We start from the raw sequence: 15,842 nt of genomic DNA, 5'->3' as shown, positions 1-15,842 counted from the left end.
TAAAGAGTGGGCAATAACTGAAGTACTGGAATCAAAGGCAGGGGAGCAAGAAATCTGTCTGTAGGTGCCTTGCAGCTTTTTGGTCCAGCATGTAAATATTGATTACAATGGGTGTGGGGAGTTTTTCCATTACCTGTATATTACTTTCTTTTTAATGATACATCTTGTGGTCAGATGTCTGAGGAGGGTGATGGAAACTGGTGCGATCTTATTCCTAGGCAGAGATAATGGCAGAATCAGGTCTGCCCATGGTTAGTCTTCAGCCCTGTATCTGACCTACAAGCATCTAATAACAAAAATGTGTGTTGATAAGAAGCATTTTATGAAAGAATTATTTGCTTAAAATATTATTCTCACTTAACATCTGCACGTGGATTGAAAACTGGCAGAGCAAAAGAGACTAATTTTAAAAGCTATATGACAGTATAAAGATGGTGTGAGGTGACCTGCTGGGACAGTTGTGGTGAAATCAGATTGGCAAAAATAAGGGTTGACTTGTTACTTGAAAGAAAGAGACCAATTTATAACTGTGCTGTGTTACTCTGTTAAAATGGTATTTTTAACTGAATCTACTTATTTTAATTGGAAGGTTTGAAGGTCTTAGAAAATTAGCTGGAAGTAATTTGGTCTCTCTGGTTCTTGCTTATTTAGTTTTTTGGGGGGTTCTGTTTTTTTTTTTTTTTTTGTTTGTTTGTTTGTTTGTTTTGTTTTGGGGTTTTTTTGTTTTGTTTTTTTTTTAATTTTTGTGTGTAAGTGTGTGGTTGTTTGATTTTAGTTCTTGGTTGGTTGGTTGGTTGGTTGGGTTGGTTTGCTCTGGTTTGGTGGGGGGTTTTTTTGTTTGTGGTTTTTTGGTTGTTTTTTTTTTGTTTGGTTGGGGTTTTTTTGGTGGTTTTTTTTTTTTTTTTTTTTTTTTTTTTTTGCATTTGTAAGGCAATGCAGGCTGAGTATCTCTGAGAAAATGAAGTAATAGGAAGGGGGACAGAAAATAGTGGCTGTTATTTCATGTAGCCAGAGAAAGAAGCAACACCTTGGAGGTGAATGATAGACATTATTATAGAAGAGTTGTAGCTCAGGGCAGGTGAGTGGTGTGTTAATGAGGAGCCACCTCCTGCTTTCTGACAGATGACTGTCATTGTTCAAATGCTGCCATCAGATTGATTAATAACTGGGTCATCCTGCCCTGCAGTTGTAGTACACTGTCTTCATTCTTTAGCTGATTTTTCTAATCTGCTGACCTGGAGGTGACCCAATAGAGGAGGAGCTGAGATTAGCATTTCACTTCTTGTAGAACAACAAGAAAAAATTCACAAGGAGGTGGTGGGGTGGGAGGGAACATTAACCAAAACCTGAAAGAATGTTCTTGTCCCCAGTGCAACCCCAAAACTTATTCATTATGTGCAAGAGCAAAAGTCTTTGCTTTATGAATAGGTAGTATTCAAGACATTTATATTTTTAATAAAGATTTAAATTGGTCATGTTCATTTCTGCAGTGTCAGCTCAACCTATACAGAAAGATGTATAGGGTCTCTTCAGAACACACAAAGAAATGTAAAGACCAGTGTATTGAGGGGCAGGGGAATGAGCTGATACAACATCAAAATGCTTGCTTTGCCTTAATGTCTCTTAATGTTCACTAAATTCACTATTAAAAGACCAAATAGTAAACAGCATGCTTTGACAAGTGAAATACAGGCATATTATCCCAGATGACTGTTATTATGTGGAAAGAATGGCAATTCTCCTTCAAGATTTGTGTAATTTTCTCTTTTTTCTTCATTTAAACTCTTCTGAAAGCAATGGCATGGTGAGTTTACCTTTCTTCTTGTCATATGTTGGCAAGGTGTGATGGCTCTCATCTGCTTCGGGAGTATGGAGCACAATATAATAGTCAATTGGAGCCAGAGGGATCCTTGCAACTAATTAGGATTCAATTTTCAAACTTTTTGGAACATTGCTTTGGCCAAAAGTTACATGAAAATATCCTTCAAATAGCTTGTGAAATTGGGTCATTTCTAGCACTCTTTTAAAATTACTGATCCTTCTATTACATGGACCAGCTCTGCAATTTGAGACTTTTCTATTTAAATGCAACATTTATAACATTTTACAAGAATATGTGTTATTCTTTCCAGCTTCTTGGAGAGTCCCCTCCCTCCTCATTTCTCATTACTTACAAAATCAACCAAGCCTTTCTATCTTGGGATTCCAAAACAGAGCAGAATACTCTTATGGGATTTCACTAATCAGGTGTATAGACCTACAAGTGCTCCCATTTGATCAGGTGTACTCTGTTTTTGTGCATATGCCATGTAGAGTGCCTTTAGCTCAGTTAAAGCGCTGGGCCACTTCTGAATTCATTGGTTTTTTGCTACAGAGGACAACTTTCCCTTTTAAAGCGAGGCTTATGTTTTCAGATATAAGCGGTGAGAAGTCAAATCCAATAATTATCAGCTTCAAGATCAGCTTCAAATCTCCACACTGCAGTTCTGAATCATGATTTGTATTTTAAACACACTCGGCCTTACAGCATGTGAGATTGCTTTATGCTCACAAAATACATAACTAGATGCTAGAACTAAACAAAACCCAGAAGAAAAAGAAACAAAGAAACAAGAGGTTTGTCAAAAGAAAAACGTAGCCAGCTGCTCATTTTTAATACTTCGTATCTGTAACACCATAGTTCAAGCCATTTCTGTACTCTGGAGTCATTTTTGAATGTTATCTCTGCCTACAGAATGTTCCTTAAAACAAGAAAGAAAACTTTGACGTAGGTCAACCTCTAATAATTACAAGTTTTTGAGCATGGAATATTCCAAATAGAAATATTAAATCAGTTCCCCTTCACCTAAAGCTGCATGTCTGTAAAGTATTCTCAATGTCCTGTGCAATGTATATAACCTGGTTCTTCATTCCTTGCCGTGAGACCACCCCATGTCCCCACACATAGTCTTGGTAAACTGGTGTTACTTTTGAAGTAGCTTTGGCTTGGAAACATTTGATCTGCTTGCTACAGACCAAATGGATGCAAAATGGGAGGTGAGTGTTGCTGTCCTTTAGTGAAAAACAGTGGGTCCCAAATAACTTTCAGTTTAGTGTAAAACAATAACCAGGACAGTTGTTTTGCTATTGTAAGACTAAGACTTAGTATAGGCCTTCTGTGAAAATGGCTGCCCTTGGAGTCCAGGAATAAGCATGTTATCAGGAACCACATCTGAAAGGGTGCCTTGGAGTTCTCTTAGTGAAGGTGAGTTTCTTCTGAACCCTTTGAAGTAACTACTATGGAGATTCTCCATTTAGCTAAAGCACACTGCTAAATCAATTCAGCTACATAGGGCTATGTTTAGGTAACATTAAAGGTTGACTTTAAATCCATAAAAGCCAGAAAATTCAGGGTTAAGGCTGAAAATCCCAGCTTCAGCTCTGGTCTTGCTGCAAGGCCTTATGTCAAAATAATAACAATAATGCAAAAAAATTTGCATTAAGGCTGCAGTGGCATACTAGATTTCAGGTTCCACTTAGGTATTTTTCTTTACTGCACCCTTCTCTTTTTTCACTCTGTTCCATTACACCAAACACTTCTCAAATACTCTGCTTCAGGTACCTGAGCTAACTGATACCTTTCTGTAGGCAAAAGTGATGATATCACAATAATATAATTGCCATGAAATGGCAAATGTCTTTTCAGCAATGCACACTAAAAGACCTTTAATATTCTCATCTTAAGATGTGTGTTGACAAACGGTTGTGCCATGGTATCTGAAGTGACAAACTGGTTTACCATTGTATCTGTAAACTGCTTTATTTATGTTATCCACTTTTTCTCCTTCTACTTAAACCATAACTCAGAAAAGGGAAGAGTTCCAGAAGGCAACAGAGAAAAAAGAAGTTTTCGGAGAGAAGGTTAAATTGTGGGTTAGTGGAAAATAGGCGACTCATTTGATTTCAGTAGTGAAGTGGAAAGTCAGTACTGGATGAGCAGCAGATGAGCCAAGACATAGGCTGCAGAGGATTCAGAATAATCTTGGATCCCATTTAGACCTATGGCAGAATCCCCATTGATTTCATGTGGGTCAAGATTTCGGCTTCAGATCCCAAGTTCACAAATAAGATGGTCAACGTGGATTTTGTGTACAGGCTGTCTCTAAGCTTATTTTAGCTTCTCTTACTGTAAAGATTTTTTTGCAAAGAAATAGGGGAAAAAATACTTAGTAGATGATTTAATCCTCACTTGTCTTCCAAGATGGTTTGTTTTACCTGACACTTTCTATATAGGCATTGCAAGCACTAGCTAAAATGGTGTAAAGGGGGACAGTGTGTGAAACCTGAGCTGAACATTGGAGTTTCTTGTAGTAACTAGCTAAGTATTTGTTGCTGGTTTCATGAGGAAATTGATTTGGCATATTTAACATTGTTTCTTTATTTTATAGGTAATGGACTATTCCCATAGCTCTGTTAAAAAATAGTATGCATATAAATATATATCTATCTCGCAGATTTACAACTCTGCTGTTTCACTGGGGATACACTTAATGTGGTATAAGTCTCTGGATATGACAATTAAATTCGCATGACCCATGGACTACCTCACAACCCAAAATTGCCCTTTGCATATTACAAGAGAATAGTGATTACCCTCTAATCACTTATTAAATCTGCTTTTCCAATGATGCTTTGTCTTTCCAGGCCTAAAAAGATGGAAGGAAAAAAAATCTGGTGTTTGTAACAAAAAACAGTAATATTGCAGTGGCCATAATCTGTACTTCTGCTAAATATGCTCAGAAAAACAGTGTCATGTTTCTTCTCCATCACAAACTTATTGAAACAAGAGAAGATTTTGTTGAGAAGAATCATATATGCATAAGCGCTTAAGCAACTTTTTTCCCCAAATCTTCGTTCGTGAAGCCTAGCCATGATGATAAGCAATTTTGCAAATTGATCATTTGGTGTGGTGAATAATATTGCACTGAAATAGCAATGAATTAGCATGTTTACTATGTGTACTGGTATCTTGTGCCAGATAAATGTGTCTGCCTCAGTGTTGATAAAAGTGGTCTTCCCTTTTTTTTTTTTTTTTTGAACTGATGTACATGAGCAAGGCTAATAGGAAGAATCTAAGCTCTGAATTTGCCATCTCCTTGTGGTTTTGGAGAGTCCAAGTTTTTGAGAAATTCAAAGTCTTACTTGGTCACTGATTTGTTATAATTTTTAATATCATTGCTGTAAGCTGGAAGTGCAAGAGCATGGTGTTTTCTGCATTATGCTTGAAATGCCCAGAGCCTCTATAATGTGAGATTGAGGCTTGGCTGAGTCAACTCAACATTTCATTTTGCTGAAGCAGATAAATACACTTTCATTTAATTTACTGTGGGAAAATCTTTCTAAGCTAGGTCCCATGGCACTTCTGGTGGTAGCATATTTCTGCACCTGGGTTTTTGGCCAAGGTTACTGTGTACTAGCTGTCCCCTTGACTGCCATTCTTCATCCCAGAGGTGACTGAATTTCAGTGATGGGTGAAGAGATTTTTCTGCTTTGACTTAGGATATCTTTGGACAAAAAGTCCAAAATAAATGTGAGATATAATTAAACACACAGTGCAGAATTTTGTATATGGGGGAAGGGATAGATAACGAGTCTGTTTCAACCTAGTCTATAAAAGAAGTATATTAAGCCATGTTTTATTTCTTCCTTTGTTTGTATAACTATTTTGCAAATGAAAACTACTATTTTTCTAAGGCACAAGTAAACTATTCCTGCCTCAGCAGGTCTTAAAATTAGCAGGGAGATCTCCTAATCTCCTGGTATGCAAATAAAACTGTTTTGTCATCCTTCCTATCTCAGGGCTAACTATGACGGGCTCTCCAAACATGTAATTCGTGACTAAATGAAGGGCATTACCTGTGTCCAAAAGGTCAGACTGACACCTGCTAACAAGGTCTGTGAGGTAGAGCATTAAATCCCACACTAACCTCCAAACTTTGCTCTCGTCTTTTACTTGTGGCTTAGATCAGCTCTGCAGCCTTTACAAACAGCAATGGGAAAGAAGATTCAGTATTAAAAAGTGAAGGCAAAAATGCAAGTTCTTGTTGGATGAATCAACTGTGTCCTGTAGGTTTGTTTGGGACCGAACCTAGGCTATGAAATCTGAATATGGTTTTTGACCCTTCTCATGACTACAGGGGAGCAATAGTCTAACGAATAAGCATAAAACTCAGGACTGCTCCTTGCCCTTCTACAAACCATCTGTGTTACACTGGATAAATTCTCTACGGAAGCATGCACCAGCTCCCTGCTAGGAAGAAAGGGATGAAATAGCATCTCCCTTGTCTATAGACCTGAGGAAAACCACACTAAATATATTGTGCCTTTAGACTCTGATGAGAAGGGACAAATGAAAGACTATATTCAGCATGTTAATGCTAATGGGACTAAGATTAATCTTGACTGAGGTTTTTAGTTGAGATCTGCTACAGCTGCAACACCTGGATCACAGTTTCACTGAATTTTGGCACTTAGGGGAATCAGACTGCTTTGGCTTGGGCCCCCTACTCTAGTGTGAAGACTTTTTCACTAAGTTGATCCAGGGTCTTCCATGCTGGCCCCTCAGTCACTCTGATTTCATGCTGTGGCTGTTGTTGTGATGGTGCAAGGCTGGACAACACAAGCACATCTCAAAAGAAGAAAATTCCCTAACCAAGACATGCTTATGTCTACATACTTACATTCATGGTAAATCAGGAACTCACAGCAGTCAATATTTCAAAGCGGTGCTAAGAGCATATATTTCGCATTGGTAGCATTCTTTTTGATAGAAAATATGAATGAGGAAAAGAGTAGGGGCACCGAGCGCACAACCCCACTATTAACTCACCCACATCAGTTGTCTTTCTGTTGAGCCTGAGTTCAACTTAGAGCATTATTTTGAAACCTTTTGAATTTAACCCCAAACTCACACTCTCCATATCCTATTGTTGGTTCATGGTAACAATTCAAATGTAGTCATCCCTTGGCTGGGGCCCATTAAGTGCAACGTCCATTTTCACACATCAGGGTGCAGGATAGTATCAGATCACAGGTTCCCTCCTCATCCTTGTCCTGTGACATGCCAGCATGTGTTAAGTGTCTTTACCTGTTTCTACCCACATTCTGCAAATGTTTGTGGAAATCCATTCAACATGGGAATTTTCCTTACCTGCTCTGCTGAACTTTTTTTTGCTGGTGGGAGTTTCTTGTTTCTCTCTTCCCATGAAAAAGGAAAGAAGCTACCTTAGTGGAGAACTGTGGGCTTTTCACTGCCTACTATTTGTCCTGTCTTACTAACTTACCCTGTTTAGGCTCCACTAACAGCAATCCTGCTAGTGCCCCATGCTGTTTCCCACCTCCATGTTGCAGTACAGATACTACTGTGCTGCCAACTCTGCTTCTTGAGGGAGTAAAGGGAGTGGAGGTAGTCGAACAGCATGTGGTGGCATCCTCCATGGCAGAGCCCCATAGCTGCCTGGCCTCTCCTACCTTCTGGAAAACTGATTTGGCATTGCCAACCTGCTTAACAGACTGGTTTTAATCTGAAGTACTGTAGAGCTGAGGCATGAAGACATAGCTCAACCTTAACCCCCAAAACAAAGCCATGGTTTTGGCATCTGGGAGGCTGGCACCACATGAGTGAGTGGAACAGAAGCACTCATGTGAAGCCATCCATGCTGTCATGCTGGGGTTATCCAAGGGAAAGAGGCTGGAAGGACCCCTGCCTGAAATACATTGCAATTCAGACCTACTGTTTTGATGTCCATAAAATCCTCCCCAACCTTTTAAAAGTGTACAGATGGATCTCTTCTCCAGGACATGGGACTTCCTCAGTGCAAGACCCCTGTAATATCAGCAAATACTCTATTTATCCCCCTCAGTGGTGGGGAAGCCAAGACAGGAAGACAGCACAGCCAGGAGTCATGCTGGAGGGCTGGGAGAGTGTAGCAGTCCTACCACACACCCAGCCTCCTCCACCCAGCGCTGGCTGCACCCCAACAGCTCGCCAGAGGCTGATGTCAATCTGGCTCCTGCCCGACTGGCTGTGGCATGCAATCAGTGCACCCTGTCCATGGGCACCATGTCTGAACCCTTGGCAGCATCTGGCAGCAGGCATTGGTTATGGGATCTGGACCTTGAGTTGCACCCAAGCATGGCGTAGCGTCATTTGCAAGAATCGAGCAGGAATATTTCAGCATTGGCATCAGTTACTGACAAGCTTCCGGAAAAGACATTTTTCCCACCTGCATGTTATAAAACCATAGTAAATGGAAATTGTAATCTCTCGACATTAAACAAACGAGGAAGCTGCACTCTGGAACTCATAAGTCACCACCAGTCTTTACCAAATAATAACAATTGCATTGCTGATGGCCCTGTCTCTCGCTGTTAGCACACTGAATGACAGGGAGTAGTGTGTGCTAGTGAGAGTATCTCAACAACTCCAAGTACTACAAGCATTCCTGCAAATCCACAGAGGATCTTGATAATCTCTTGCAGGTGGTCAGATTTTAAATATTAGAAAAAAGCAAACTAACATATTAAAACAGGAAGATAAGCATTTCCTTTGTTTGTTTTCTATTCGCTTACTAAAGCAATGCATCTTATTTGTGTCACCTATTAGCTCGTTTCACAAAATCCTGATGTACTGATAGATTTTATTTTTTTAAATCCTGATTTGCAGCTCCACAAAACCCTATCTCTAGCACAGAGAATAGATTGGAAAAGCAAAATAACTACTTCCCCAACAAGGCCTGATAGCTTCTAGAAATAATGACAGTAAGATTTAATCTGAATAAGTAGCAAGATTTTAAAATGTGGGATAGAAGTTATTCAGATAAATACCATTTTTCCCAGTAGGTATGCAGAAAGGGACAGTAATTAGTAATTACTAGAAGATGGCAATCCAGTTAATGTAGCCTATGGACCTCTACCTGATTCACATACAAAGCAAATGCACATTGCATGTCCGGGAGGCCATTCTCAAATCTCATTTAAAGGGCTGTGACTTGGGTACAAAGAAATCTCTGAATCTCTAGTTCAGCTCTGCAGTAAACTCTGCTTAAAAAAATCTACCTAGGACAGATGATCCAATACAAGAAATCATGGCTAGGCTTCGCGAACGAAGATTTGGGGAGGGCTCTACCCACGTTTGTTACAAGCGCGCTGGTGGCTAAAAAGGCCAATATGAGATAGACATGTCCAGTTGCAAAAGGCACAACAGAAAGACTCCTTAGATGGTATATTCTGCAGGGCACGATTCTTTCTGTGTTATCCTTTCTCCTTGAGAGTCATCCTCCATGCTTTCTCAAAGGAAGCAGCAGCGTTATAGATGGTGTGTCTCCAGACCTCCCGATTGGAGGCCAGAGTAGACCAGTTATGATGATCAATATGGCCAAGGCTGAGATGTTGTTTCAGGGAGTCCTTGTATCTTCTCTTCGGGGCTCCTCTCATGCAGCAGACGGTGGCAAGTTCACCATAAAGCAGGATCTTAGGGAGGCGGTGGCCCTTCATCCTTGAGACATGTCCTGCCCAACGCAGCTGTGTTCTCAGCAACATGGCCTCAATACTTGTGATTGCTGCTTGTTCTAGAACAGATGTATTGGTCACATAATCTGACCAGGGGATGTTTAGGATTGTACGAAGGCAGCATTGACAGAAGCGTTCTAGGAGTAATATAAGAAATACATGGATGGAAAACATACATGGCAGTGGTTGATTTTCCCCCTACTTTTCCCCTTCAAAATGCTTAAAATATAGCTACCTCACCTTCGCAGAATAAGCCCAATAGACAGAATCATCAGGGTTTCTGGTTAGATTGCATTTAATTCTATTCAGCAGCTAGCTATCATGGCAAATGTTCTCTCTGCTTATCTGTGAGCATGGTTTTCTTCATGACCAGGGTTACCAGTGGGAATGAGTGATTGGAGGTGGATTTTGCATGTGACAGTCATAGGTACGTGTCTTTTCCCTTACTCCCTTGCTGCACTCTTTAACTTGATGAGACATCCCTGAGACACTCACCTCTAGTCTTTCACCTCACATATGATACACCCCATAAAAACCTCATTAGCTTAAGTTTATGCCAGAAGTTGATTAGCAATAAAGTTTCTGGGATAGCCAAACTACAAAAGGGAAGCAGGCAAGCTGAAAATAGATGGTGCATAAATAATAACAATAATAATCAGGATTAGTTCTACAGTGACAGATATACCTTTTGACACAGAGAAAATGGCAAATGTTTCCCCCCCTTAACTCATGATTTGCAGAAAGCTTCCCCATAATTTTCTTGCAATTTAATTATGAAAGGAAGGATAGAGATGTTCATTGCTTGCTGTACTGATTTTTCCTGAATTTGAGTAATATTCCAGAGCCTTTAGACAGATTAGCTTCTCTGAGATTTACTTGGGCTTTTGTGAAGTGATGCTGATCCAGTATATCAAATTGTTGGTTTCAAGCAGAGCCTGGCAACCTACAAGTGAGAAACCCTTTCCTGAAAACCATCAAGCACTTGGGGCCTGTTAAGATCTTTCTTGTTTCTTTCTGGTATCATGTATCATCATTTGGGGTTATACAGGACACTCTGGGAAGGCAAACTCAAGGCTGAAGGTCAGGGCCTCACTGGTGAAGCAAAATTGTTACTGCCTCTTAGGTGTATGCAGGAAATCAATATAGTTGCTAAAGTGTCTTTGCTTAAGAGAGCTGCTTAAGTAGCCTTTCCCCCATCTCTAATGGCAAGTAACCTTCAGTTTATTAATCTACAGAGCCATGAATATATCTCTTTATGTCTCTGTGATTGATCTATGTACCTGATAGCGTGTGCTGTTAAAATCCATGTTTCCTGGCTTTCCTAGTCACCTCGAATGAGTAAGCTCAGTTTGGAAATCCTTATTGTGGAACTGCAAAAGGAAAGCAGGGGAGCATGCTTCCTTTTTGTATACCATTTCAAATTTGTCTTTAGGACTGGATTATTCAGATTAGACCTTCCCCACCACCACTCCCCACTTCAGCACTAGTTCTATTGCTCTTTTGTTGACAAAGGCGGATAATAAAACTTCATCTTAAAAGCTGGACCTTTGAAGAAGTGGTTTATTTCTTGGTCCTCCCCCAGGCAAGCCATTTTATTGTTCTGTGTCTTTCTTCTCTCTATCAAATGGAGATATTGCTTTACTCCCGGGTTTAGTCTGCCCTGCCTGCCAGGAAGCCATCTGGGGTATGAGTTACTTTTCACTGTCTCTGGCAAAATAGGGGTTGATTTTCAGGCAGAGCTGTGAGGCAATACTAGTCTTAAAAAGACTGAAGGCGATTGTTACAGCTTTGTTCCTTGGTCTGTGATAGGCACAAGCTCTGCTTGCAAAGCAGGAATTGAAAAACCTCTGTTTGAAAAAACCAGCTAACCACATTATGACCTGAAACACATATTGGAAAAGCCAGCAAGTCCATTATTGCCTCTGGAGGAGGCATCTGCATGTGGTGGTGCAACATGGGGGAGGGAAGAATGGGAAAGATAATTTAGAATGTTGAACATATTAAACACGTACGTTTAATATGTGCTGTAGTATTTCAGCAGATGTAGGGGAAATTTTGAGGTCAGGAAGCAGAAGTCACCTCCTACTCTAATTAGTGCTTTAGAATTGGTTAGATAGCACAAATCGTTTGGAGTGATAAGACAAAGGATACTGCAGCTCTCTCAATCCTGTAGCTTTCTCACACGGTCCGTCACCTGGAAGGAGACTTCTCAATTCTGCAGAACAAAGGAGATAATACTGTTTCACCCATTGTGTTTTGTCTCCTAATCTGTTTTCTTATGAGTGTTTGAGGGCAGTTTTTAAAATGGGCTTTTAAAATGCTTCTTTTCATGATATCTCATAATTAAACTTCAGTGAATGAGTTGAGTGATAACAGGGGAGTTCTGGTCTGTTTTATGAGGCAATACTCTAGTTCCTGAGTGGGTGAACTAGGAGACCTTTCTCTCTTGTGTGGGAATTGAGTAATTGCTGGGAAAACCAGGCTCATGTTCCTCTTGTTAGTGTACTATAAGCTTTTAAAAATAAAATAGCTGAGCCCTCTCTAAATAATGACTTTCATGGAAATGCTCGTTCCTAAATTTGTGACTTTCAGGCAACTGAAATCACAGCCTGTGTCCAGATCCAGCCTCCACAGCTGGCCAGCCTGGCTGCGACTGCTGAAACCTGTGGATCCAAATGCTCAGGAGGTTAAAAGGGTTAGAGATTTTTTGCTACTCAGACTTACTTCTAATTAGAAATGAAATACCAAAAATAGTTTTTAGGGAAGGAAATGGAAGCCTAAAAGCAAAATGAAATTAAAGGTCAATCTTCAGCTTAGCAGACTGATGCGGAACGTGGATTTAATAACAAGAAAATCCATTCTGAGAAGAAAAGAAAAAAGTCAAAATTATTAGACAGGTAAAAGACAGAATGGCTTGATATGTAACACCATCCTGTGAAATATAAGGCAGGTGGAAAGCGTGAGCAAGTTCAATAACAAAAAGTATAAATAGAACTAATAGTTAAGAGGCACTTTAAGAGAGACTGGTTACACTTGGAGGCATCGAGAGTGAAGTAAAGCAGCAATGGAAAATTAAATATAATATAGAATCAAATTTTGACAATATAGTGGTTTTTAAAAGAATAAAGAAAGAAACCTGCTCTCCAGAATTTAATTTGAATCCTTCTTGCTTCCTCATAGCATTTAAGCAAACCCAGTACAATTTCACATGCACAGTTCAAACTAGTCAAAAGAAGATTTATTACATTTTTTAGATATTTCTAGATTCTTTTTGACATTTTGATGATGCTGTTTTCTGTACCTATACAGTTGTTAGTCCAGTAAGCTTTCAGATACTGAACTTCTCAACAGGCTTCAAGCAAGTGTGAAGCCAAAAGAAATCATTATTTACATTTATTTTCCTTTAAGGACATATTCAATCTTCCTTTCACAGTTGGTGCAGCAGCATTAATAAATTCTGAATTCTCTGCATTCGAGACAAAGCTGTCATTGCTGTCCAATATTTTGGGGAATAGGAATTTCCCATCTCTCATGCTAAGCCACATGCTGCAGCCTCATGAACGTTTTTTGCTGTGGCCTGTTAAACTTCCCTCTCCATTCCTAGGCAGGGCAGAGAGCCAGTGAGAAGTGATGAGTGTTTTTCATGGTAAGGAACAATACATGAAGATTTTCCAAATTAATTTAACATTTGCAAGGAATGCTGTTGGCTGCATCAATTTCAGATACTCTGGCAAGCAGGAAATTATTTTCCATGTAGATGATGTTTCTATTCCTTCCCCCTCCAGAGGACCCCTATGGTGAGAAGGAGGAAGAGAGGTTTTTTCTTTTAGTGAAATCTGATTGTGGAGCACGGCTGGGGAGGGGAAGGGTCAGGGGGAGGCCAGTGACAGGAACCTCTGTGGCAATCCACAGGATGTCTCCCTGAAAGAAAGAGCTGACACTGGTGGCTCCACCAGCAGCTTTGATCCCTGCATCTCCCCTTGGGGATGAGATGGCCTCATGGAAGGAGGTGGGAGCTGAGCTGCTGGAAAAACATTGCTCCCTGCAGCAGTCTCTGGAGAGGGACTCTGCCTGGGCTAAACTCATTAAAAGCTTACCAATATTGATGGTTTTATTTCCTTTTTCTCTCCAAAGGGTCCTTCAGGCTTTGTTAACTAAACACACATAGAATCATAGTATCATATAAAGGTTTGGGCTGGAAGGACCTTAAAGACCATCTAGTTCCTACTCCCCTGCCATGGTCAGGGACAACTTTCACTCCGTCAGGTTGCTTAAAGCACCATCCAACCTGGCCTTGAACACTTCCAGGGATAGGGCATCCACAACTTCTCTGAGCATCCTGTTCCAGTGTCTCGTCAACCTCACAATAATGAATTTCTTTCTAATATCTAATCCAAACACACCTTCTTTCAGGTTAAAACCATTTCCCCTTGTCCTATCCCACAGTACTGTTATGAATTGCCACAGTTTGTGAGATTTCCATTCCTGAGCAAAATGAATATCTGCATGCACTGAAAAGCCACCATGGAATGGCTGCCATCTGTACAAGTCTGGAGTTCTCCTGGTGGGCAGGGTCTTGTGCAGGGGATCTGTTGACTTAATCTAAAAACAAAACGGAAAGTGAGGTTACCTAGAGCTTTGCAAGGTGAAAATGGGAGATGATCAAAGAGGAAAGGATATTCACAGGAGGCTCAAAGTGCAGAAACTGTGAAGATCAAGTGTAAAATGTCCTGAAATTTCTAGGGGCGGTTTTATGATGGATTTTATCTCTGAACTGTAGGTAAGAAATTCCATAGTAGAGCATTAAGGGTGACATAAAAACTTCAGTCAAGTGAATCAAGACTATTTAAGAAATTTTGAGAAAATCTATATGGAAATAATTAGGAAAATAAATAATAATCAGAAAATCTTTTACTGCTTATAAGCACGTAGAGAGGTATATATGTATATATCTTCCTGCTGTGCTTTATCACGTAGAAAACACAGATCTCTGCATACCTATGCTATTTCTAGTTATCCAATCCCTGAAAAAAACCAACAAATATTACATAATCAGTTAGAAAAGACTCAATCTCTAGACCTTAGCCCTTAATCTTATTTCCCTCTTTCTTCACACTGTTCCTGTAATTCCTGTCCTTATAATAGTGCAATTGCAGCCAGCTTTAAAAAAAATCTGTGCTCTCTCAAAAGCTTTGCATTTAGTTCTTGGAGTCCTGCAGACCTTAAAAGTTTCTTAAATTGGCAGTGGCAGCATTTCAATTGTAAGGGAAGAAGACTGAAAAACTTCTGGTTGAATTCAAATGTGCAGTCTGGTGCACATTTGTAAATGCACGTGTAAATGTGGTTTACACATTTGCGTATCTGGTTAAATCAGACTTCAGTGAAACTACTGGGCAGAACTTGTGCTCTTGGGTACTTGTAATTGCTACGATTAGTGAAAAAAAACCTACTGAAAAATGGCATGCTTCATGTCAAGAGGTTCAGCCTCTCTGAGTGACTTCAGGTTAGGGCTCAGACCTGCAATTGAGTTACTGCAGTTTAGCAGGTTACCATGCATCAGCTAAGCTGCAGAAACAGTCCGTGTGTGTCCTCCTCACCTTTGACAAATGAAAGGTGATTTGACTTGGCTTAATCTATTTTCATTGCAGGCTAAATTGAATTACCTCATATTTATGATGGGCTATAAGGGCACTCAAAGAGAGTAATCTGGGTTCAAGCAATCTCTGGTAACTTGTCTAGCTGTGGTAGCTGGACTGTGGGTATAAACTCTGAGCCACCTTGCACTCATAGGAGAGAGCTTCAGCGGACACAGCTTTGTAACTCCCGATGAAGTAGTTTGGGATGTGGTAAGCCATTGATGGAACAGCTGGAATTGCTTTTTAAAGGAATAGAGTAGCTGGCAGGGCACTTTCTTAATGGGTTTCTGATTCTGGAATACAGTTCCTTTCCCCAGTCTTCTGAGTCTGTATTGGTTTGAGCTACAGCAGCACAGAGGCTTGCTTGTCTTTCCTTTCTTCCTCAGGTTTTTTTAAGGTAGACATGTGGGATGGAGCTGGGCTGATAGCTTTAACTCCCTGTGGGTTTTCTGTGAGGGTGCTTCGGCAGAGTAAATTAGTTTTAAATTTGGTTGTTCTACCATAACCTAAGTATTCTTAACTGAATTGTAAATTTAATTGTTAAGTGTTGCACTGAATGTTTCAATAATTCTAAAAGCACTTGGAGCATGGGATAAGTGCTGTAAAAATCTAAATAAATGAGTAAATTGTTTAACAGCATATGTGGTAATGCAAAAT

This window comes from Pseudopipra pipra, chromosome 1, assembly GCF_036250125.1.
Source record: "Pseudopipra pipra isolate bDixPip1 chromosome 1, bDixPip1.hap1, whole genome shotgun sequence".
Classification (NCBI taxonomy): domain Eukaryota; kingdom Metazoa; phylum Chordata; class Aves; order Passeriformes; family Pipridae; genus Pseudopipra; species Pseudopipra pipra.
This window is presented reverse-complemented; position numbering follows the sequence as displayed.